This window comes from Haliotis asinina, chromosome 10, assembly GCF_037392515.1.
Source record: "Haliotis asinina isolate JCU_RB_2024 chromosome 10, JCU_Hal_asi_v2, whole genome shotgun sequence".
Taxonomy (NCBI): Eukaryota; Metazoa; Mollusca; class Gastropoda; order Lepetellida; family Haliotidae; genus Haliotis; species Haliotis asinina.
The window spans coordinates 42,584,050-42,607,520 of record NC_090289.1 but is presented as its reverse complement, the minus strand read 5'-3'; the positions used below and the strand labels follow the sequence as shown (position 1 = coordinate 42,607,520).

Genomic DNA, 23,471 nt, shown 5'->3' with positions numbered 1-23,471 from the left:
TCAGAGAAACTCTCTCTTACCTAATGAGTTACCAACCCATCACTGGAACCATTATAGTCACAATTACATCTTGCTTATATGCTATCAAGAGATGTTAAAAATATAAGTTGAAAAACAACTGTCATCTACTTCTGGCATTGGAAATTCACAATTAAATAATTACTAAGCAATAAAATACTTCTAATCATGCTATTAAATAAACTGCCCATGAAACAGAGACGATTTAAAAAATTGTAAAATTTTCAAATATATTGCAACTAGATCACTAAATCAAAATGAATTGTTCATGGTTGTTCTTTTTTTCAAATACAACTATTTGCAGAAACCATTCCTCTTTTAAAATTCAGCCCAGCACAGCTAAAACATCTACAGCATTTTAACGATAAAACTCCCATGACGAGAATGTTAAGAGTCCCAGAGTACAAATTCCAGTGCCTTCATTGCAGAGGGAGCGAGAAGATGCCTTACTGTAGCCTCAACATCACATTATTTTAAGTATGCTCAGCCAAGATTATTTTAAGCAGTGGCCCCTGGACAGGCACATTGATTCAATAAGAGTGATACATCTGACTAACTGGCAGTTAAGTGCCTCAGTGCTAGAAAGACCTGCAAACAGATGCACCATATTTGCCACCGGTGCTCCAAGAATGCTTCCCCGAGTGCTGAGTCCACGATTATTACAGAGCGAATTCGAAATGTGTTTTTTTGTGATACGAATGTATGGCTACATGATAATCATGTTGTGAGTGTCTGGCACACAGAAAGGCATGGTCTAGTTTAACTGGCGAGAAATGAGTTTTACACAAACACTCCTCTCTCCTCTTACTCAGCCATGCTGAGCTGTATCAGATGATACCATGGAACACACCCTAGCACTGTCCTGCACACACCTTGCCGACACTGTCTGTACAACTGCTTGCATCTCCATGTTATCACAGCCTGGCCCTTGTCTATCAACAAGTCAATCCGTAACATTCTAACCCTGTCTCTCCCACCCTTTTAGTAATATTCTGGCAAAATCATGTCTGTGGACACAAGACAAGGGATTGACATATTGTACTATTGAACTCAGAGCTCAGTCACAAGAAATCAATGCTCTGTCATATATTCTGCACAACTGGTTTCATATCCACATTCACAATCTATCAAACAGTTCAACATTGGTCATGATAATTATTACAATGGGTGACACTTTTAGCAACGTCCAGGTAATGTCATGGCTTGTGCTGACAGAAATGCACTAACACATAAAGTTATACCGTGAAATAGGTAAAGAATTCAAAGTGATTAGCTGTGCTCTAACCACTTAGCTACCCTAGGCTCCATCAACAGGCCAAGATACTGTGGCAGTGAGGTAGCCTAGTGGTTAAACTTTCAAGTGTTCACTCATCACACCTAAGACATGGGTTCATTTCACAGCATGGGTACAATGTGTGAAGCCCATTTCTAGTGTCCCCTGCAGTGCTATTGGTAGAATATTGCTAAAAACAGTGTAAAACCGGACTCAATCACTCACTCCAGATATTGATAGATGGGAATGTTTTGTTTTCCACCACTGTCAGCAAGATTCCAACAGTATCACTACACAAGAATCTGACTTCACGTATTGTAGTTTGTACCAACATCAAATAAAAAACTCAAAAAAGATGAATTAAAGCTCTAACTACTAGACTACCCTTGATATTTCTTTAACATTAATTAACTAAAAAATTAGAAAAATAACATCATAAGAAATATCTCCTAAAATTACTTTTACACAATTCCTACTTTTCATAAGTATGTGTTTATGAATCTCTATCAAATAGTGGTTAGTGGGAGATATCACAATATGCAAATATATAGTCAAGAGTCCCGGCAATTATCACATGTTCATAAGTAAGTTTTAAGGTATCAATAATCAAATGCAGATGCTTAGATGCAGATAGTCAGCCTAGAGTCTGCAGCAAATCTCACTCAAATTCAAAATTCAATGCAATAACATCATATGCAAAATATATGAAAAAAAAAGTACTTAAACTAAACCCAAACGTTTAACAGTCTAATGGTTATTTCCGAATTTGCCTGAGAGTGAGAGTGCATAAAGTTTGGAACCCTGAATAATTCCCTGCACTGAATCTCAAGGACAAGAGGACACCTCTGAAATTCTGATGCTGATATACATATGTCATATACATTCATACAAGCCTCAGCAGTATGAAATAATTTTACTGCAAATATTGAATTTCTATTGAAGCACTTGTTTCCAAAAAAAACCACAAACAATAAAGCCACACGAATCAATCGAAACATCAAAGGATCTCAGACATATTTTGACATGTTGTTGAGTCTATTAAAACATATATCACTATGGCAATATGAAAAAACTGTCGAACAAATATGATAAATATGTGAGGAGAAAGATCACCCCATGTTCAGAAGAGATCCAGAGCTGATTGATACACATTACAATTGTCCCTGCACTCCTGCTACCAATAATTCTCACCCAAAAATGAAACAGTGCATCAAGGAAGTCGACAAAAGAAATAAAAATGCATTTTTAATTTTTCCAAGTGCAAGGCTGATGAGTAAGTTTGAACAAGCGCCAAAGCGAGACGGCCATGTGCGTACCTTGAACACAAGACAGAAGCTCCTCAGGGCCATAATCACATTTTCAGATCTGTACTTAGCATGAACTTCACCACAAGGCTGCAGTCAGTTTGAAGGCAAAGTCAAGGTGCACTACATGAAATCATGTCAGACAAGGAAAAGGATCAGTGACGTCCAGTAGCTAAGCCTATTTCTCTTACCAAGGGCACAGAACTGCAAAGATTTCTTCTACATTTATTTGACATCCTGCAGGCTGGTTTCTCTGATGTCAGACATGTATCAAGGTTTTTGTACAACTTTACTTTCAAACAAATCCTGCATCCAAAGATATGACACACATTAACTTGCCCTGTTATTGCTAAAAGCCCAAACTATTTCACCAAGAGAACCCCATTCATTTATGTGTTCATGGATCTTCGTTCACTCATTAACTTATTGCTAAAGTGTCTTTTTTATTCAGTTAACATACTTGTAATGTTCTAAAACCCCTTAATTATGTATGGTTCAATACAGATTTTCTAAAATTAAAACCAACAGACTTCTCTCATGAACCAATCCTTGTACAGAGGCCTTATCAGATCTGTTAATAACATTAATCACACACGATGCTGTAACATCAGATCTGTACATTCGGCGCTATCTGTTTCAATAACATTTATCAAATAGCTACTTTTGCTTTTGTTATTGAACAACAAAAATTCTACATTTAAATGTTTTATGTCATATTTACACTGAAAGAGCATATTTAGACATTTATCTAGGCACAAAATGATGAATGTGCATTATTTCAGAATATGTTGTTGGGGAAATATCATATCTTTGTCTTCCCTATTTCTGAATGAAATTTAAACAGAAAACATGCCCGAGACACACAAGCTGTGTATATACATAAAACACAGGTAACAAAGTTAGTTGTGGATTTGGGTGAATATATGATTCATACCTATACTGTAACAGCATATGTCACAAAAATGACCTTTGACATAACTAAATCCAAAACAGCCTTTTTGTTTGCATCCTTGTATTATTTAGTGAGTGAGTATGATTTTACGCTGCTTTTAACAATAGTCCAGCAATATCATGTTGGGAGACACCAAAAATGCATTCCAAACACTGTACCTATGTGGGGAATCGAACCCAGATTTTCAGCATGACATGCAAACACTTTAACCACTGGGATGTCCCACTCTCCCAAAAAATATTTAGAGATCTGCAGGCACTACATCTGAACTCTGCCGCAGTAAATAATGCCCAAATTGTCATCTGAAACATCACTGGAATCAAAAATGATTTGAAGTTCTTCCTGTTCATTTAAAGACAACACTATAAAAGTCTATAAATACTGAACACCAAAAGAATAAATACTCACTGTCAATGCAAACATGTTCATAATAGTAACTTGAGCCTAAACATGCATCAATGCTATGGTTTCATGTTCAAAACACTCCCGAACTTAATGACTAAACTCACATTAACTCATAGACTTTCAACAAACATATAACTGATACAAATTTAAGATGTAAGCAGGATGTCAACACAGTCTGTCTCACAGTCCCTGAAAAACATTATTTTCCCTAGCCGTCCCTGCAATACTAAAGCTCTAAATGAAGCAAGTCTAGATTTCTCCGGGTTCTGAACCTCTGATCTCTCTGGGGTCCTTTTCAATTTAAATGGGTTTGTTTGTTACAATCAATGGATAACTTAACATATACCATTGTTTTAGCTACTTCTGGTTGTTATATATAGGACCCTAACCATAAGATTCCTTAAAATTATGCACAGAAAATATGTTTAGTGGTAGTGGTATAAGTAAATCTATCCCAGTCAAACTTATATATATTCAAAAATTAAACAATCTAGTGTCACACAACCACTTTACAGGTGATACAAATTACTGCCATATTTAAAGATGTGAAAGGGATGGGAGTCATCACTACGACAAAGCATCATGGCTCTATTTGCTGTGATTACAGCCGCATACAAAAGGCTGCCACCAGATGACACTGCCTACAGTGAATCATCGCCACTTTATACCACATATATAGAACCAGTCCACAAATAACCTCCTAATATGACATCTAGTTCACTCAGCCACGCTTGTTTCAAGCCTGCTCTTGTCAAAGATGACCACGAGGGGTCCTAGCAACCTGTTGTTCGGATATGTTTCATTAGATATTTAACAAACATTGAAAACAGTGTATATTCTTTCAAATATTACATCAAACCAATGTTGGTCTTTTTAAAGACTAAAGCTGAACTTTAGAACAAGATTCATTAGAAACCTGTTGTTTGGATATGTTTCACTAGATATTTAACAAACATGGAAACCAGTGCATCCTTAGTTATAATTCATCAAAGCAAATGTTGATTTTTTTAAAAACTAAAGCTGAACATGAGAAAAGATTCACTGGAAACCTGTTGTTTGGATAAGTTTCATTAGATCTTCACTGCATGGACACCAATGCGTCCTTCATAATACAGCAAACCGATTGTTGATCTTTTTAAGGACTGAAGATAAACATTAGAAGAGATTCACTGTAGACCTGTCATACTGGTATGCAAGGAAAGTAGTTTCAGAAAACTTCCAATGCCAACAGCACATTATCAGAATTGAGGAAATGTTTTCTTTTCCAGGTTAACCTCTATTTGAAAAATACTAAAGTAAACAATTTGGGGGGGGGGGGGGTCAAATAAATGCCCATAACAAAACAGTATTCTGGAATTTTAAGCTATTAAACTGTAACGTGCCACTAAAGAACCATGCGCCACGGTTAATCCTAATCACTCTTCCATTTTGCTCCTGCCTTATAAGTTGTCATAACAAATATCATAAGAATATAACTGAATGCAGTAACAACGAAACATAAGTAACAGAGAGCAAAATAGAAACTTTCCTATCCTCAAAGTAAAAGTATGGGATAAATCAGTTTAAATCACTTTCATATTAAGTAATATGTCTCCCTCTTTGAATATAGAAAAGCTGTGGTACCTGTGTTTGATCAAGTGTTATCAGAAGATGACATATCCCCCACCCCCGGCCTTCACATATTTGAAAGGACAAATCATCTCAGAGTTACTTGATGTTCAAGACTTAGTTCAAATTGTTTAGATTGGAAATCATGAAAAATACATATCTGTAAACAGCAAAAGGCACGACTTCAAGATCTGTCTCATATATCTGCCAAGACCTGCTGAAAGATATCAAATGGTTTGAGTTGTGCTCTGGAAACGAAGCGCATCCCTCCCTTTTGAAAATCAGTCCGAACTGTTTCCATGGAAACCAAGAAAATAATAAATCACAAAAACCTTTTGTAATAGTAAAAGGGGCCTTGAATTAGGAACTACATGTTGTTATCACTGGATTCTGACAAGTCAAAGGGAAGCAACTCAGAACAGCTCATTTGCAACAATAGAGCCCAATCTAATCTCTACCTAACCAATTTTGACAGAAAACATGGCATGATAAACCTCAACATCAGCCTTCTGCTTCATGTCCTATTGCAGGTGCAGTGAAGCCATATAAACCTTTTAACTGCATTCATTGGCTTCTAGCGAGCTACTGCCATTTTGAACAGTAAGACAGCTGAATGAGTATATCAGCTTTACATAGGAGGAAAGCTCCAGTGAGTGAGTGAGGTTAGTTTATGTGGCTTTTAGCAAAATTCCAGCAATATCAGAGCAGGGGACACCATTAATTGGCTTCACACAATAGCCAATTTGGGGAATTGAACCCAGGTCTAAGGCATGATGAGCATAAACTTTAACGATTAGGCTACCCCATCACCCAACACAGGTGTTGGACAGTTACTACTTGTAGGACCCAACAAACCTAAAATCAGGACATTTCAGGGACTTCAACACATCACTATTGGTGTCAGGCTCACCTAACATGGCAAAATTTGTGAGCTGGAGCTTATGCCACTTTTAGCAATGTTCCAGCAATATCGTGGTGAGAGACATCAGAAATGGGCTTCACACACTAATAGTAATATCCTTGTGGTGAAATCGAACCCAAGTCTTCAGTGAGACAAACAAATGCTTTATCCACTATGCTATCCACCCCATCCTCACCCACTCCAACCTCACCTACCCCAACCTCACCTACCCCAACATGGCAATTAACTTTGTTGGGCTAAATATCATGACACCAATCTCATCTTCACTTCTACTAACGTTGTGTGAGCGTGAACAATTGACATGCTATGGTGAAATCCTACTTCATATACAGCAAGGCTTAATTTAACCTACATAAAGATCATTACTGTAAAATCAGCAGATAAAGGGTTACAGAAGAATTAATCATATCATCAGACTGAGGCTTGCTGAACAAAGCTTATAAATTATAAACCAGGAAAAACTTACCTACTTTCGATGTCATATTGAGGGTTACTCTTTGCGTTAAGTAAACAAACAAACATGTGTGGCATTATTAATACTGATAAAAATGGCTGTCTGCAACTGTTAACCTATCTAAATCTTCGAAGTTGCATGATCACATTTCAGTTATTTATGTCAAAGTAAGAGAGAGTCAGTTTGGTTTTACACTGCTCCTAGCAATATTTCAGTAATACCACAGATGGCGACACAAAACGAGCTGTACACACATGCTCACGCCAGGAATCAAACCCTGTATACAGCATGAAGAGTGAACACTTTACCCCCTAAGCTACCCACTGTAGCTGAGCTAAGAATGCTCACACATTGATACCAGAATCTACTGAAAACAAGTGCAATACATATTTGGGCAAATCTTCTCATAAGTTAGCAGCAGGCTTACATGGTGAATGGATATCGATCTAATTTGTTCGGGATACAAATATTGCCATAGGGGACAGAGGGTTTGATTAACGTGTGCCTAATTTACCACTCCCTGAAATCATACAAATATAACAGAATATTTGCCAGCTGAAAGTCAGAATTTGTCGTACACCATCTACAGCAGTAACTGCAGCAGGTAGCGGGGTAGCCTAGTGGTTAAAGCACTCACTTGTCTACACCAAAGATCAGAGCTCCAGATAAGCTTCTTGCCATGTGGGTATGATACCCATGCATTTGAAACTAAGTGGGTATCAGTGTCAAGTGGGTTCTAGTTTTAGGTACCCACCACGTTTTTATAATCCAGATACTCATTTCAAATATGATAGAAAGTATCACAGGTGCTAATATCTAACACAGCATTATCCACTTGTGTAGTAAGAAATAATATGTGCCGTAGTTTACATCTTTTTTGGTGTAAAACATCATACCAAGATGGGTATCAGACGGTATAACAGCCATGTCTTCACAGTTAAAGGCTTACAGTTTTTTTAAAACATGTTCCCATCATGTTGTTTCACTTCCATGTCGTGAATAGCTAATGTTACAAGTTTATTTAAAATATCGCCGGCAATTGACTCTGTGAAACACGGTACTTGCCTACTAATTCATCTATGTTGCAGTCCTCTAATGAAGTAGTTTTCTGTTTGTAGAAGGAAAAAACTACATATTTTACCTGTGGAAGCTTTCTACCACACATGCTCACCATTATCAATTTTACTAAAAGAACTATTCAGTTAGTTGTTATTTAAAGATGGACCAATATGTGATGGGTTAACGAACCACGATTGGTATACTGTATCTGTTGCACATTTTATTTGCACAAGTTTTTTAATTCCAAATATTTAGAGAAGGAAAACTAAACGTTCAATAGGCTTGAGTTGATACAATCGCCTAACATGTGAGTGAATGAGTGAGTTTAGCATTACGCCGCAATCAGCAATTTTAACTATATGGTAGCACTCTGTGTCTGGCCCAGACAATCCAGTGATCAACAGCAGGAGCATCGATCTGTGCAATTGGGAACTGATGACATGCATCAACCAAGTCAGGGAGCCTGACCACCCGATCACATTACTCGGCTCGTACAACTAGCATAGTCGCCATTTAAGGTAAGCATGGGTTGCTGAAGGCCTGTTCTACCCCAGACCTTCACAGGTCTCACCTAACATGTGATTTTGATGTACTGAGTAAATGTTATTTTGACATAAAGTAAACAAAAATATTTAGTGTTCTTTCATGCATTGGCAATTATTTTTCTTGCATATTTTAACTTGTCTAAAGCGTATTTTACAAATAAAAAATGCAGCATTTTTGGAGCTCTGAAAGATGCAGATTTTACTTCCAATGTACAATGTGTAAAGTCTATTTCTTGCAATTTTCCATCAATATCACGCCAGGGGACACCAGAAATGGACTTACACATTGTACCCATGAAGAGAATAAAACCCAGCATGACGAGAGAACACTTAATCACAAGGCTAACCCACCACAGCCAAATCCTACAAGAAAATCACCTTGATTCAAAACATATACTCTAATAACATATTTCCTAATCAAGAATGTGTTTATCACAAACAATGCTTTAACTCACCAAACATGATTAAACTGAAAACACAGTGCAAAGTTCACTAAAATATGCAAAGCAAATAATATTTAACAATACACACTATGTAGCCCCTTTGTGTAAATTAGAAAAACAAGCACAAAGCCAGGAAACATTCAAAATCTTACTCCCATGGCTGAATAGTTGGAATGCTTTTATCAACCTTAATTTTATATCATCACTAATAGAGAAGACAAAACCGTGATCATGACACTATACAAGGGCTGACTTACAGCAGTGAAACTAGATTTAACCTCCCATGGTAAACCTACTTTTTGATTCTAAAAGGAGACCAGAGCAAATTGGGAGTTGCGAATGGTGAGGTCACGACCCCAACGAGTTTAAACAAAACAGCTTCAGGCGGGTGTCCCTTTCTCAGTGATAACAATTGTCCTTCACAAGGCAGTCTAAACCACATCTGCAACAGCCACAGTAGGTAGTTATCCGCTTTCTGGGAGTTTAGCCTTTCTTCTGTGACTGTCCTAATTCTCACTGGACATCTGTCGAATCACTTGCCCTTGCTTAACAATGGTAACTGTATGCATGAAGAAACAGTGGTCTTGTCTTGAACTCTGTTCTTGTATTATAAAGATCATAACAGTTTATACGGGCTCTTTCATTCCTAAACAGAATAAAAGTCTAACTCAAGAACATTTTAATCTGTCTTACATTCATATCCTTTTGCAGCTCAGGGAAAGAAACCTTTCAAATTTCCTACAGGACCAGTGAGTGGACAAAAATTAATGGCCCGTACTTCACTGGTCCAAAATGATATTTAAACATGTTTGGTAAGTTAACAACATTCATTGATTTACTTAACTATCAATACAAAATTCACTGGCCATCAGGGCCTCTGCAAACTTATCGTTCAGTGGTCCTGATGAAGTTTTACTAGACAGGGGCCACAGCAGCAGCATAAATTTTGCACACTGCAACTGTTTTCAAACTCAAGTCTTTTTATAGTAACATCTGTAAATATTTCTGAAATAGTTCCCTAACATGAGTTATCTTTACCCAGAGTAAACCAACATATGGTATTCAACTTTTAATAGGGAAAACTAGCCATGCTCAAAGCTGTACTGAATGCAGAGTCCAAGGATGTATAATACTTCTAACCTTCCATGAGGCAAGTCTGATAAGCGAAAGGACCAAAGTCAGTTATTTATTATTTGGGAGAAATTATGATTCAAACTAATATTTACCTCAGAGACCTGTGCAAGTCTAATGTATAACTAGATAATGTCATGTCATTTGAATTAAAGGTACACACACCACATATCTAAGAATCACTTTAGGGCATCATGAAGAGATGCAAAAATACCCCTGTCAAAAGTAGAGCAGTATACATGAAACATTCCCTTAACATGAAAAAAATGGTTCAAAGGAAATCTTTTATTGCTGACCATTTTGTTCCTTGCCAATATGTGAACTGTTGTCATACTGTGTAACAAGCTTCAGCAACTCTGAACATCCAATATTTAACCCCATTAACAGGCATTTCAATCATGAATTATATCACAACTATTATCAAAGATGACAGTGTTACAAGAATTAACAAAATTTCACCGACATCCATATTCCTTTTAATTAAAGTCAATTAGTTTATGCTATGAATGTAATTAAAATTTCATAAACTCATTTCAAGAGAGCCTGCCACTAATCAATAACAGGTCTTTAAATCAATTGAACACACTGGCTTGTTAGCTTGTGCGAACAATGAGATTGGACGCAAAGCATTTCTCAAACAGAAGACAGCACACAAAACTTAATTCGTTCAAAAAAATAACCTGAAGATGACACTGGCACTTCAGTATTATCATTAAAACATTTATTTATCTGAAATAAATTATTTGATCATTACTGTAAAAAAAATGATACAGTCTGCACAGGTAAGACGCTCTTTTGTGTGACTGTGTATGGCTTTACACCACTGTTTGCAATATTCCAGCAATATCACAGCAAAGAGGACCAGAAATGAGTTTCACATAACACCACCCATGAAGGAAATCGAACATAGGTCTGCATCATGCCAAGCAAACACTTTAACCAATAGGCTACACCACCTCCCTGACACTATTATATTGAAAAAGTCTCTGTACAAGTCTGACAAGTCGATAAGCTTTAAGCTAAGTAGGTGACAGTCTGTATAATAACAGTAAAATCTACTAAAACTTATATCAACTTAGACAAGATCAATGTTTTCGTCCAGTAGATTCAAAACTGCAGTTCAGGATGATAATATCTAAGAAAGAGCTAGTCAAATATAGTCAATGTACATGCGAAGCACTCAAACAAGACGAATTCCATTTCAGTGTTGACATTTCCAAACAATATCTTCATCTAAAATACAAGAGACAATGAAAGTTTACCATTTGACTAAAAAGTCTGAATATTTTATCGACAGTGTCTTGAACTATAGAACAGATAAACATTTAATTTCATATTTATGAATATTTATGTGTTCTGTTAAATGGAACTTTAACATAATCAAATCCCCCATATTTTACTAAAAATCAGTATTTCATAAGTACACTACACAAAAGAAGTTAAGGACAACCAGATTCTTTCATATTACTACGGTTACTTTGTCACATCAAGTTATGAAACCATGACTTTCCTCTAAGAAAAGAAGAGAGAGCATGGGTTGTCTTCAATAAATATGGACAGCACATACATTGTATTCTAAAACATTTGAGTGAGTGAGTTTAGTTTTACGCCGCACTCAGCAATATTCCAGCTATATGGCGGCGGACTGTCAATAATCGCGTCTGGACCAGACAATCCAGTGACCAACAACATGAGCATCGATCTGCGCAATTGGGAACCAATGACGTGTCAACCAAGTCAGCAAGCCTAACCACCCCATCCCATTAGTCACCTCTTACGACAAGCATAGTTGCCTTTTATGGAAAGCATGGGTTGCTGAAGACCTATTCTACCCTGGGTCCTTTACGGGTCAAAAACATTTGAAAAGCATACAAGTGAGCGAGTGGATTTAGTTCTACGCCACTTTTAGCAATATTCCATCAATATAATGGCAGGTTACAACAGAAATGGGCTTCACATATGGTACCCATGTAGGGTATGGAACCTGTGTCTTTGGTGTGACGAGCAAATACTTTAACCACTCTGCTTTCGCACGACACTCATATATTTCAGAACTGAACGTATAATTTGCATTTATTCCAGATGATACACACTAGCCCTCATTTATGACACAGTACACTCATTAACTTTCATATCAGGACATGAAATGATATCAATCTGAAATCTGTGTCACAACTCCCAAACATTAATATGTGCATGTTGTCAGCTAATTACTCTCTCTGCTGAACTGGCCATAACATTTTTCACCTTCACAGAATCTAATATTAACACATACTTGTATAATTGTACAATACTAGTCTCACAATCCCTGAACCACATTATTTTCCTTCTTCCCAACCCGTCTGATGCAAAGGGAAATGAAGCAAGTTCTGAAACTCATACCTTACAAATGCTCCCTTTCAGTTTAAATGGAATTATTTCTTTCTATGTAAACCATACATATATGAAATGATGGTAAGTCCAGTAAACTTGCTGAGAATTAACAACATTACAATTAAGAAAGCCGAAAACACTTGTTACTGGTTGAAAATATGTATTGGTCATATTTTACCATCAGGGGTCTTCTCAAGAGTTATATCATCAAATAAATCAGGTGATATGCTTCGTAACACTTAAAACACTATCGACTTTAAATAGGGATAATCAGATATATCATTCTATATAAATATTACATTATAACTGATGGAGAATCAGATTTGTGTGTGTGTGTGAAAACAAAAATATCCATTTAAAGTGTATAGAAGTTCCTCTAATGATCTGCATATTACAAGACAAACAAATATTCTATGAAATGTTTTATTAGTCATTTCTCTCCTCACAGCAAACTTGTCAATAATTCCAATGCTGAATTGATAACCCCAGCTGGATTAGCCGAGTAGTATTATCTTTAACATTAGAGCTTTATGGAAGATGTTTATATTTCAGTGTTTAATTTCAAACAATGTATTCTGTTTATGAGATTACATGTCACTAATTATGCAACATAGACTTATTGATACCCAGGTCTTGTGATACCGTACTGATATTGACTGATGTTCTCTAAATGTTAGTACAATAAAAATAGTAATATTGACACAATATATCAATACCACCAATATCACCTATCAACTTTCAAAATGAATGTAGTATTTTTATGAATAACAGATCATGTTTTTAAAAACGTAAGGAAATTATACAAAATTATTACCAAAATATATTGACATAGAATTCTATAGTCTAGAATTCTGCCTGACAGCAAGTTTGGCTAACAGCACTAAACAGGACAAAAATCATTGCTTGGAGTAACTTATACACTACAGCCTGTGACCACAGACTGCTATAGTAGGTTTACTGCAGTTTTAAACAATACGAGTCACATCACAGAGTGTCAGCTTAACATTTGGAGAAAACTCAATGACATTAGGTCTTGACATTTACCGATTCCACAAAACTCACAAACATGAATATGAAACAAGACCATATAAAAATCAGTGGAAGAAATGTGCTTCAATATTAACACAACACAGGGCCGTCTAAATTATATTTTCAAACCAGAAGAGGCTATTGGCTCTCGATGTTTAATAATGTCTGACACAGTAGCTGAATATTCTTGACAAGCTTTGACATTGTCTGATGTTGCCATTTAGACAAGCTACTACACAAAGCTTTTATGCAACAATTTGCTATAGGGCTGTAATCAATACCCTTATTGATACAAGGATCCCACATTCTATCAAGAATCAATAATACTAGAGATCACAGGTTTACATACATTATTTTGGTATGTTAAAATACAAATTTGGGGGTGCCTGTAAACATCTAAACAATTGTTTGTTTAGCAGTAATCTCTTTAATACAGCACAACTGTTTACAGATTATCCAGTGTGTATGCATGCATGTGCATGCATGTGTGCACACAAACACATACACTACATTCATATATTCACTTGAAATACGAAACAAGGTAGTTTTGCGTACCTAGGGCTGTTACAGATAACACATGTATTCTGTGATTCTAGCTGTATTTCTGACTTATTTCTGATCGTTATTCAGAATCACTAGAAACAAAATCAAACCCAGCTCTAACTTGTTTCAAAAACACCTGAAGACCTACCTGTTCAACAGAAATTGATTGTAAACATGTGATATATATGAAATTGGTTAGCGGTTTCAGTGCTCTTTGGTTTGGGGCTTAGCGCAATATAAGAATCCATATTATTATAATTGAATGTTCAAAACATTTGAATAAAGAGTATTTTACAGTGTTTACTTGGTTTGCAACATTTGGAACCATTATGTTCCCTGGTCATTTTTATGGCAAATTAACATCGCCAGCATGGTCAAAAGAGGTCAAGTAACATATTATGTCCTTATCTAATGAAATATTAAAGGAACCATCAACTGGTGATGTGTTATAGTACTCACGGAAAATATTTATATTCTCTGTTATATTCATGATATCATACTGGACTCTTTGCTACATCCTATGTTAAGTGGAGGAGTACATATGAATACACTTGTAATATAGCCTCAAATAAATATTTAAAAGTCAGCTAGAAAAGTGCTGAACGGCTTTGTCAAACATACTACAGTACTACTACAGCAGTATCATGCTAGCTAATGAGAATATGTTTTATGTTTCTTTTGCAATATTCCGAAAATATCACTGTGGGACCGCCAAAATGTCTTTGTGAAGAAACAGCATGAAGCCTATTTCTGTTATCCCCTCTATATTGCTGGAACACTGCTAAAAGCTACATAAAACAAAACTCACTCACTCATGAAGGAAGGAATCAATGGTTGACTGTAAGCAACCCTTCGAAAGTGTTGGGTTATGACTTCTTATACCACTGAACCTCCTGATTTCTATTCTACTCAAATTATGAACATACTTAGGGCCTATTCTGCTTTGAATCATGTGAGTCTGAATCACATAATTGTTATTCCATTACAATACACTCGAGGACAGTAACAATACCTTTCTTGTCATAAAACTGAATTCCATCTAGAAACTTGAAACTTGACACTGTATGCTGTCGCAAATAAATATAATTTCAAATGACTACTGTGTACAAAACTGTCAGATGTGAACTACAACCCAAACGTATAGCGGTTGTCTTAAGAGACTGATAATCGGAAATATCGCCAATAATATGAAAATTATATCATCAATAATAACTTACATACACTATTGTTATGAAATAATGTTTCTATTTGCTCACACAAAGTTAGGTCTTTATTCATGGCTTCTCCTTAACTAAGTTCAAGATGGCATTTTGATACTAATGCAAACTTCAAAACGTCATCACTCAACAATTATGTGAAATATCTACATTGATTTCCTTTAGAACTGGGGGGCATCTATGCTCAAAGTTACTTTTCTAATACTCATCCACCGCAGACTGGTATTCTGTAACTGGTTATCACTCTCTCTGGTCTAACCAGCCCTGAACTGTATTACTACTAGGCGAAAGTTTTCACACAACCCTTTTAATTGTGGGATGATTTTATTAACTGCTGCTCAAATGTAACATGTCTGAAGTCTGTATTATATAAATCAGTGGCTATTGACGCAAGAGAATAAATTATATGATTTCAACTTAAAATATCTTTCTTCTATTGAGTAAATAGCATTAAAAAGTCAGGATTATGATACCAAGGACAGGGAACCTCATAAAGCGGTTTTCATCTTCTATTTGTGTTAGGAATCAAACCCAGGACTAAAACATGACAACCTAATGCTTTAACTATTAAACTACACAAATGCCCATCTTTCTTCTCGATTACACATTCAGAGAAACTGACTCAGTGACTGACAGATATATGCCACTCAGAAGAAGTTAGAGAAGATCCAGTACAATTACAAAGTAAGTGTAGTAATAGGAAAGAATCAGGTGTTCTTTTATTTCTCTGAGTAGTATAGATTGATATTCATATGAATAAACTCATATATCCAGTTATCCAACTATCCAAAACAACAGAATAGAGTTCAGAAATCATAGAAAAACGATGAAGTTGGATGGATGTGTTTATAAAAAATATGTACTTTTTACATAATAAGAACATATATGACTATTCAATCAAGCTTCTGTCATAATATATCAATCTTATCACCTGATGCCATTTCACGTTGATTGATGAGCATGTTTTCTGGAACATAACTTTAAAATGGATCAAGATACAAATTCCAAAACAGAACTTGTTGAATATATGAAGATAGCTATACAGACACTTAGGCCAAAGTTTATACGGTAGTTCTAAATCACCTCATTTCATGCTTTGAAAATAAATTATCCTGAAACACCTCATCTTGACAAGTCTTACATCTATTTATGTGTGATGTTTACCTGTATCCAATTAAAAGATTAGCAGAATGTGATGGCATGATGTGTACGTACATAAATAATTACCAGAAAACATACTTTTATAGTTTATAAAGTCATGCGTACATCCAGTCCAGTTATGACACAATTGCTATTATCGCATATCTGTACTAATATTTATTGATAAACATACCAGTCATATTGCTCATTACCCACAAACATAACCAAAATGACACAAAGTACTTATAATAGCAAAAAACTTTCATTGTATGCATATAAATCTTCCTTGAATAGGAAAAAAAAATAATATATGGTGCACTTGACTTCACACTGAATATAGCAGCACCAGCAAAGTCAGGTTACACTGGATAATAATGCTTCATAGTGAAATCAATTGGCCACTCTGCCAATTCACCCTCAAATAAACAACCAATATTGACTACCTACTCCCACACATATCTTTACACAATAAAAACACTATAACACAAAATAACAAATGTTCCCCAGAGACAACATAAAAACCCACTTTGAAAATGCTGCAAAGAGTAAGTAATGTCACGAGATGAAATGGTATGCACAAAACACACGAAAAAAATATGACCTAAAACATGCAAATATATCCTGGACGCCGAAATTGTGACTTACTCAACCCACCATTACAACCGATCCAGCTTGGACATCAGTCAGTGAGGACAGCGAAAAAACCCACAAAATGTTTTAAAAACGTTTGAGAATTTTCAAAATACACAACACCAAACAACGGAATGAAAACATTACCACGTGGTATGATTGTTTACAACCGGCAAACGTACGAAATAAGAGAGAAAATGCGAGTGAAAGTCACTGTCAGCTAACTCAACGCGAAATGAATATGTCGAGAGAGATAAAATGGCTGTTGTCGAGAAGAAATATAATGGTCAATAACTACGAACATTCACACAAGAAAGATGACAAGCGTCGATGGAAGTTTTCTTCAAAAATACGATGGAAATAGCCTTCAAATACCACAATATACACACCAAATGAAAGCTTGGAAACTAAGGAACACTTCTGTGACAATATTTCCAAAGTGCGAGTTAAATATGATACCGTTTTTTGAGTCCAAATGCTGTCGAAGCGAATCTTGCAGATCCATAGGTTGAGGAACAAAGTAAATCGCGGAGGATAACGCTATTTATATGATTGAACAACGCATCAAAACACCGGCAACTGAACACTCACTGGCCCTAGAGGCTACTGGAGACTATAGTGACATTCACACTGGCATAAAAGACGAAAATCTGAGAAAATAAGCCAAAAAACCTGATTAGAGTTCCGCTTCTTCTTTTCCGAGGAAAATGGAGTAGATTGAGACAGGTTTTCAGGTTGAGCGCATGTGGCAGGCAGAGTTCGTGACGTCATCAGCCATAGCAAACAATGTTACTGTGAGACGAGAAGATATAGATGATCATTTAGACATTCTCGAAAATATCACTGTTGCTTCGCTGGTATCTGACATCATTCCTGAACATTTGTTGTCATTAATGTAAGGATCTACTGCCGGGATTTTGAAATTATGGACAGGCGTTTGACATTTCTTTGTTCAGAGAATGTATTTCTTTCAGCAGTGATTGTGAGACATGATATGATTCTCACCTTCGTGCTAGTTTATTTGACGATTATTTGATTTGCGGTTTTTACTGCTATTTCTACGATATTTCGGCTTCCTAGAGCCACCCTACACTTGCGATGGCAAGCAATGCCGGGCTAGCCATTCCGACAAAGACTACAGTGTATTTTTCACCGAGTAAGCGAGATCACACATAGAAGTATCTGATACTAGGGACTCCACGGAAAATTAGGCCGCATGTCGTACAAGCTTGCAGTTCATAGTGCGGGACCGGTCTAAGTTGAAATTGAAGGGGGGTCGGGTTGTTTATTGTTAATTCGTTTTTCCTTTGTTGAGAAAAGTGAAATCATTCGTGCGTTGCACACTTGACAGAAACTTAAACCAAGCAAGTTTCGTTAACCCAGCAGTATTAATAATTCATTCCTGTTAAGATTAAACTGATATGCGACGAGTTGTTGCGACCTGTCACCCTCATCTGCATTAACATAAATTGTCATAATCTAATCCTGCAATCTATATAACTGCAGTCAAAACACTCCTAATACATATTGCACGCTTCCAAGCAACATATTTTAAACACTTAGTTTATTTTAAGCCTGTGATTGTCTTCATGCACGAAAAATGTAATTTTTTACAAAACGAAGTAAACCAGAATGCGTTCACATTAATATAAATATTGTTTGTTAGTTTTATTGGGATTTTCTTTTTGTCATATGTATATGTTTGTTTGTTTTTTTCTAAACTGTTCATGCATATGTTTCTGTAAGAATATTTTTACCTTACACTAATCGCATTCAAACCCAATATACTTTTGAAGGTATTTTTATTGTATATACGTCAAATGAATCCTGTGTCTCAGTTTTCTTAAAAATGTCCTTGTGCTTTTGAGTTCGCGAGCATTTAATTGTATGATGTATATAATAATTAGCGTTTGGTTTATTTAATGTCTACATGTAACATTCATGCAATGGAATAAACATCACGATCGCAAATGTCTATTTCGGTTCTGGCAGATATTCTGTTCTTGTCTGTTTAGGGATATTTCGAGAATCAGCGACGTGCATGATTTATATAAGTAGTGTATGACGTCACAAGTGACTATGGCGTCATCAGTGTATTGTGTCGTTCAAAGAGAACGAGCGTTAGGAACATATTTATTCCTTCGTAGAACACGAATGAAAGAAAGGACCATCAGGAGGCAAACAAACAAATGAATTGATGATGAAAATAAACCAGGTATGAGTTTTTCACGCTGAGCAAGTTGTAGTGACTCTACACAAATGGCATATGACCATAGGTATTTGTGTCCTATTTTATTTTATTATTTTTATACTTTTATTACTGTTTAGTGCATTTGATGAAAAGTATAATGGCTATAATGGCTGTATTGTAGAATTTACGTTTATGAGAAATTCAGAAGAAATAACTTCTAATATACGGGGGGTTTTTTCCAATAAAATATTTATGCAGTATAGAATGAGATGATATAATATTCCACGAAATGTTATTAGAACGTTCCATTGTAAGTAATTACTAGTATTTTTAACATGAATATGCACCGAATAAGCCGGGTTTAGTAACGCATGAACATCTTATGAATAGACAATGTTGTTTTGATACGTTGTAGACATTGCGCGAGGAAAGTGTTATCAGACCTAGCCCCTGCTCCAAAGCAGTTTATGGCGAGTCCATGTATGGTATTTATGTCATTTGAAGAGGCAAGTCTAGATAAACGGACCCCGTCTGTTATTTCGCGTTTTTATTATTTAAAAAAACAACAAAAAACAACTATCATTGAAACTATTAATTTTTATCCTAGAGACTTGTGCAAGTCTATATTACCCCAAACAAAGAGACTTTCACAGGCCGATGGCATCTCGTGTTTGTCACCCCGGGACAATGACCAGTGGTTAGCGCGAGGAGGGGGCCGCTTCTGCCACGAATAAGGACTGTTTCAACAAGTGGATTCTTTTGTGATGTTTTCTCCTGCCAAATGCAAAACTGTATGGTGTTATGTATTTTTTGCTGTTCTTCGGTTTTTTGTTTTGTTTAGTTTTGTTCTTTCCTTTTAAACATAACATTCCATCTGAATATATTGTTGCTATATTTTGCATAATCGACAGATATTGCTTGTGGTTATAATCGATATATGACTTTTTCTCCGCATTGACTGCGAACCTTGGAATACTTTCTAAGAACAAATCTATCTAAATTCGTCTACAAAATCTAAATACTGGAAGGATTTGTCAATATAAACTTTTATTAAGACGAAGGAAACACATTAACGAGCGTGCGCTGGTGGAGCGGCGATAATAGACTAATATTTTATGGCCTCTTCAACAGGTTTCTTTGAAACGTTTAGCACGATATACGAAATGCCCTCAATGACTTCAGGTATTCAGTATTCATGTGCAGTACCCATTTAGTGTTGTCATACCCATGGGCAGGAAGGTGTTGCACAGTGTTTCCGTGCAAACGTATTGCACATGTGTATGATTTACCTGCAATCAAATAGTACAGTATTTGCTTTTGCGTTGTTGCACTGAATCAACAGCGATGGCGATTCGTTTTATAACTAACTTCAGCATTGCGAGTTGTTCATTCGGTGGTATTTGAGCTACATATTCAATTTAAATCGGTGTTCTGCGATCCACAGATCCGCGAAGACACAAAACCTTTCTCTCACATCAAACTGGCGATAGTGACAGAAGGGTGGTTTAACACAACCTACTCTCACTCCTCGAAACCACGCAATGTATGTTTTTGTAACAGCGTGTGTTTGTGCACGCGCGCACACGCACACACGCACACGTGCATTATATGCATTGACATATGATTTGATACCCGTGAAGATCCCAGGCAGAATAATTCTTTTCAACCCATTCTTTCCACAAAAGGCGACTATGCCTGTCGTGGGCGACTAACAGAATCGAGTGGTCAGGTTCGCTGACTTGGTTGACACGTCATCGATTCCTAATTGCGAAGATCGATCCTCCTGCTGTTGATCACTGGATTGTCTTGTACAGACTCGACTGCTTACAGACGGTCGCCATGCAGCTTGAACGGAATCGAGTGGTCGGGCTCCCTGACTTGGTTGACACATGCCATCGTTTCCTAATTGCGACGATCGATGCTCCTGCTGTTGATCACTGGATTGTCTGGTCCAGACTCGATTATTTACAGGTCGGTCGCCATGTAGCTGGAATATTGCTGAGTTCGACGTAAAATTAAACTCACCCACTCGCATGTGATGAGAGATGTCCTGTGCAGTTTTCTAGTTTTATCTGTAACATTATGATAATTTTACTGTCCATTATCGACAGGTTTTAAACTTCAGAATGTATACATCTTTAATTTATTAATTGTACTGGTCACGATATGACTGAGATATTGACGATGTGACGCTAGATGTTAACTCACTCACTCACTCACTCACTCTTGGGTTGTTACGCATAAAGGGAGATAAGAAGTGTATCCCCAACCCGACATTGTCAAAAGCGGCGCAAAACCATACTCGCTCACTCACTCACACGACTATTTTAGGCCTAATGCATACCTATCGACAAAATCACAACACTGAATCTCGCGATATATATTTTTCCACGTCTCACAAGGACTCACCGCTGAAGATGATATATCTACTGTAGATGTGCATCTAAATCAAGGCTGTAATAGATGTATTAGTGTATACTATTCCCTTTCGTTCCTTCCTTTTATCGGTTATTTATTTATTTATTTATGCTTGAAGTATCAAAAAGATCAAGACGTGAACATTGGTATTTTACAACTGAACAGCAAGCATGTAAGATGTTTTCACAGAAACTAACGCACATCTCATCTATCAACGCTAGTAAAACTCAGATACCTAATTTACATATTATATTGAGGAGCAGGAAAGTATGCGGTGTAATGTAAGCTGTAATGCGGTGTAATGTGTTTACATATTGTACACAGTAACGAAAACATTTGTATCAACATGATTCTGTCTTCATGTTTGTTACCATGAGTGAGTTCAGTTTTAAACCGCTTTTCGCAATATTCCACCACGACAGGGGACACCATAAAAAGGCTGCACACACTGTACCCATGTGCAGGTGTGGATACAGCTATATGAGAAAGGGTGTTAGTGGTAGTTGTGCGTGCGTGCGTGCGTGTGTGCACTTAATTTTCACCCAAGTTTTCAATGGCAATTTCAGGATCAGGATTTCTGGATCCGCCTGTCATGTAGGGGATCGGACCCGAGTCTTCAGCATGACGAGCGAACGCTTTAACCACAAGACCATTACCGCTTTTTTGTTTTTGTTGTTCGAACACCTAATGATCCAGAGTAAACCTGTACCATCAAATTCAAAGTAAGTGTTAAAGAAAGGTATCACTTCGTTTTTCGTATTCTTTTCCAAAATGCATAGTAAACAGTCATATATAAAACAACTCACGTGGGTGCAGCTATGTAAATTTTATCTTAGAGCTATCTGTGTTCCTCTGTATTTCCTTCCTTAAACATCCCAATTTATCCCAGCGTTTATCGGATTCTTTATAGGCACAATGAGACCGCCATCCTTGTCTGTAGTTACGGCCAACTACGATGAGCCCTAATTACAAGGTAACATTTGTAGTGCGGGGGGTGGGGTTCAGGGGCCGGCTGTGGCACCCTGGGTAGTCATTATACTCTGAGTCACACATCGTTTCTAATTATTCTAACTGAAAGCTCATCAGAACAGGAGTGTATTGTGGGTGACACGAGATTAGGGCGGGCCATTAGAGTTGGCTGTGACAATCAGCCCTACATACAACGTCACAGTGCGGCAGAAAGCCCCGTCACACATACCATGTAACGCTTTCTGTCACAACTTTCATCGCCGCACCGCTATAAAGTGAAAGGAAGATTCGTCACGGACAATCTATGTGTGTTTGCTATGTAACGCTGCACTCAGCAAGTATGAAGCTTTATGACGTCGATCTGTACATAATGGATTCTGGATCAGGCAATCTACTGATTATCTTTTCATTCACTGACTCTCTGACTCCATCCCTCCCTCCCTCCCTCACTCTATAGCGTGGATTGAAGCCCCGTCACTTCATGTCCCGGATGCATTTCTTTACTCCTCCTTTGTATGGGATTGTGGTGTAGTCTAGTGGGTATAGCGTTGGTCATCACGCTGAAGACCCAAGTTCGATTCCCCACATGGGAACAATGTGTGAAGAGTATATCTGGTGTGCCCAGTCGTGATATTGCTGGAATATTACTGAAAGCACAATGGAGATAAAATTGATCGCCTGAATCTTCATTAAGTTCTACAAATAGATTGAAATCCAATAGATCACAAAACCTGTGATAACGGAGATGCCTTTCAGGTCGAAATTACCTGTATAACAATATCATTGGTAAATGTGACACACTGTGACAAGATGATCCTCTGCGAGTCTAGCGATGTGCGCAAAATGC

The 23,471-nt window shown here is 36.8% G+C and overlaps 1 protein-coding gene across 28 annotated transcripts in view; it reads right to left on the bottom strand.

The window, feature by feature from the left end:
- LOC137298960 (bromodomain adjacent to zinc finger domain protein 2B-like) overlaps positions 1-17,838 on the bottom strand; it is a 99,626-nt gene extending 81,788 nt beyond the window's left edge. For 21 of the 28 annotated variants that reach the window (XM_067831358.1, XM_067831360.1, XM_067831365.1 and 18 more), the window contains exon 1: positions 17,719-17,812. The gene's annotated coding sequence lies outside the window, so the exon portion shown is untranslated. Of the gene's footprint in view, positions 1-17,718 lie in introns of all 28 variants that reach the window. The other 7 variants (XM_067831379.1, XM_067831380.1, XM_067831382.1 and 4 more) reach the window with 2 other exon arrangements.
- Between the last annotated feature and the right edge of the window lie 5,633 nt (positions 17,839-23,471).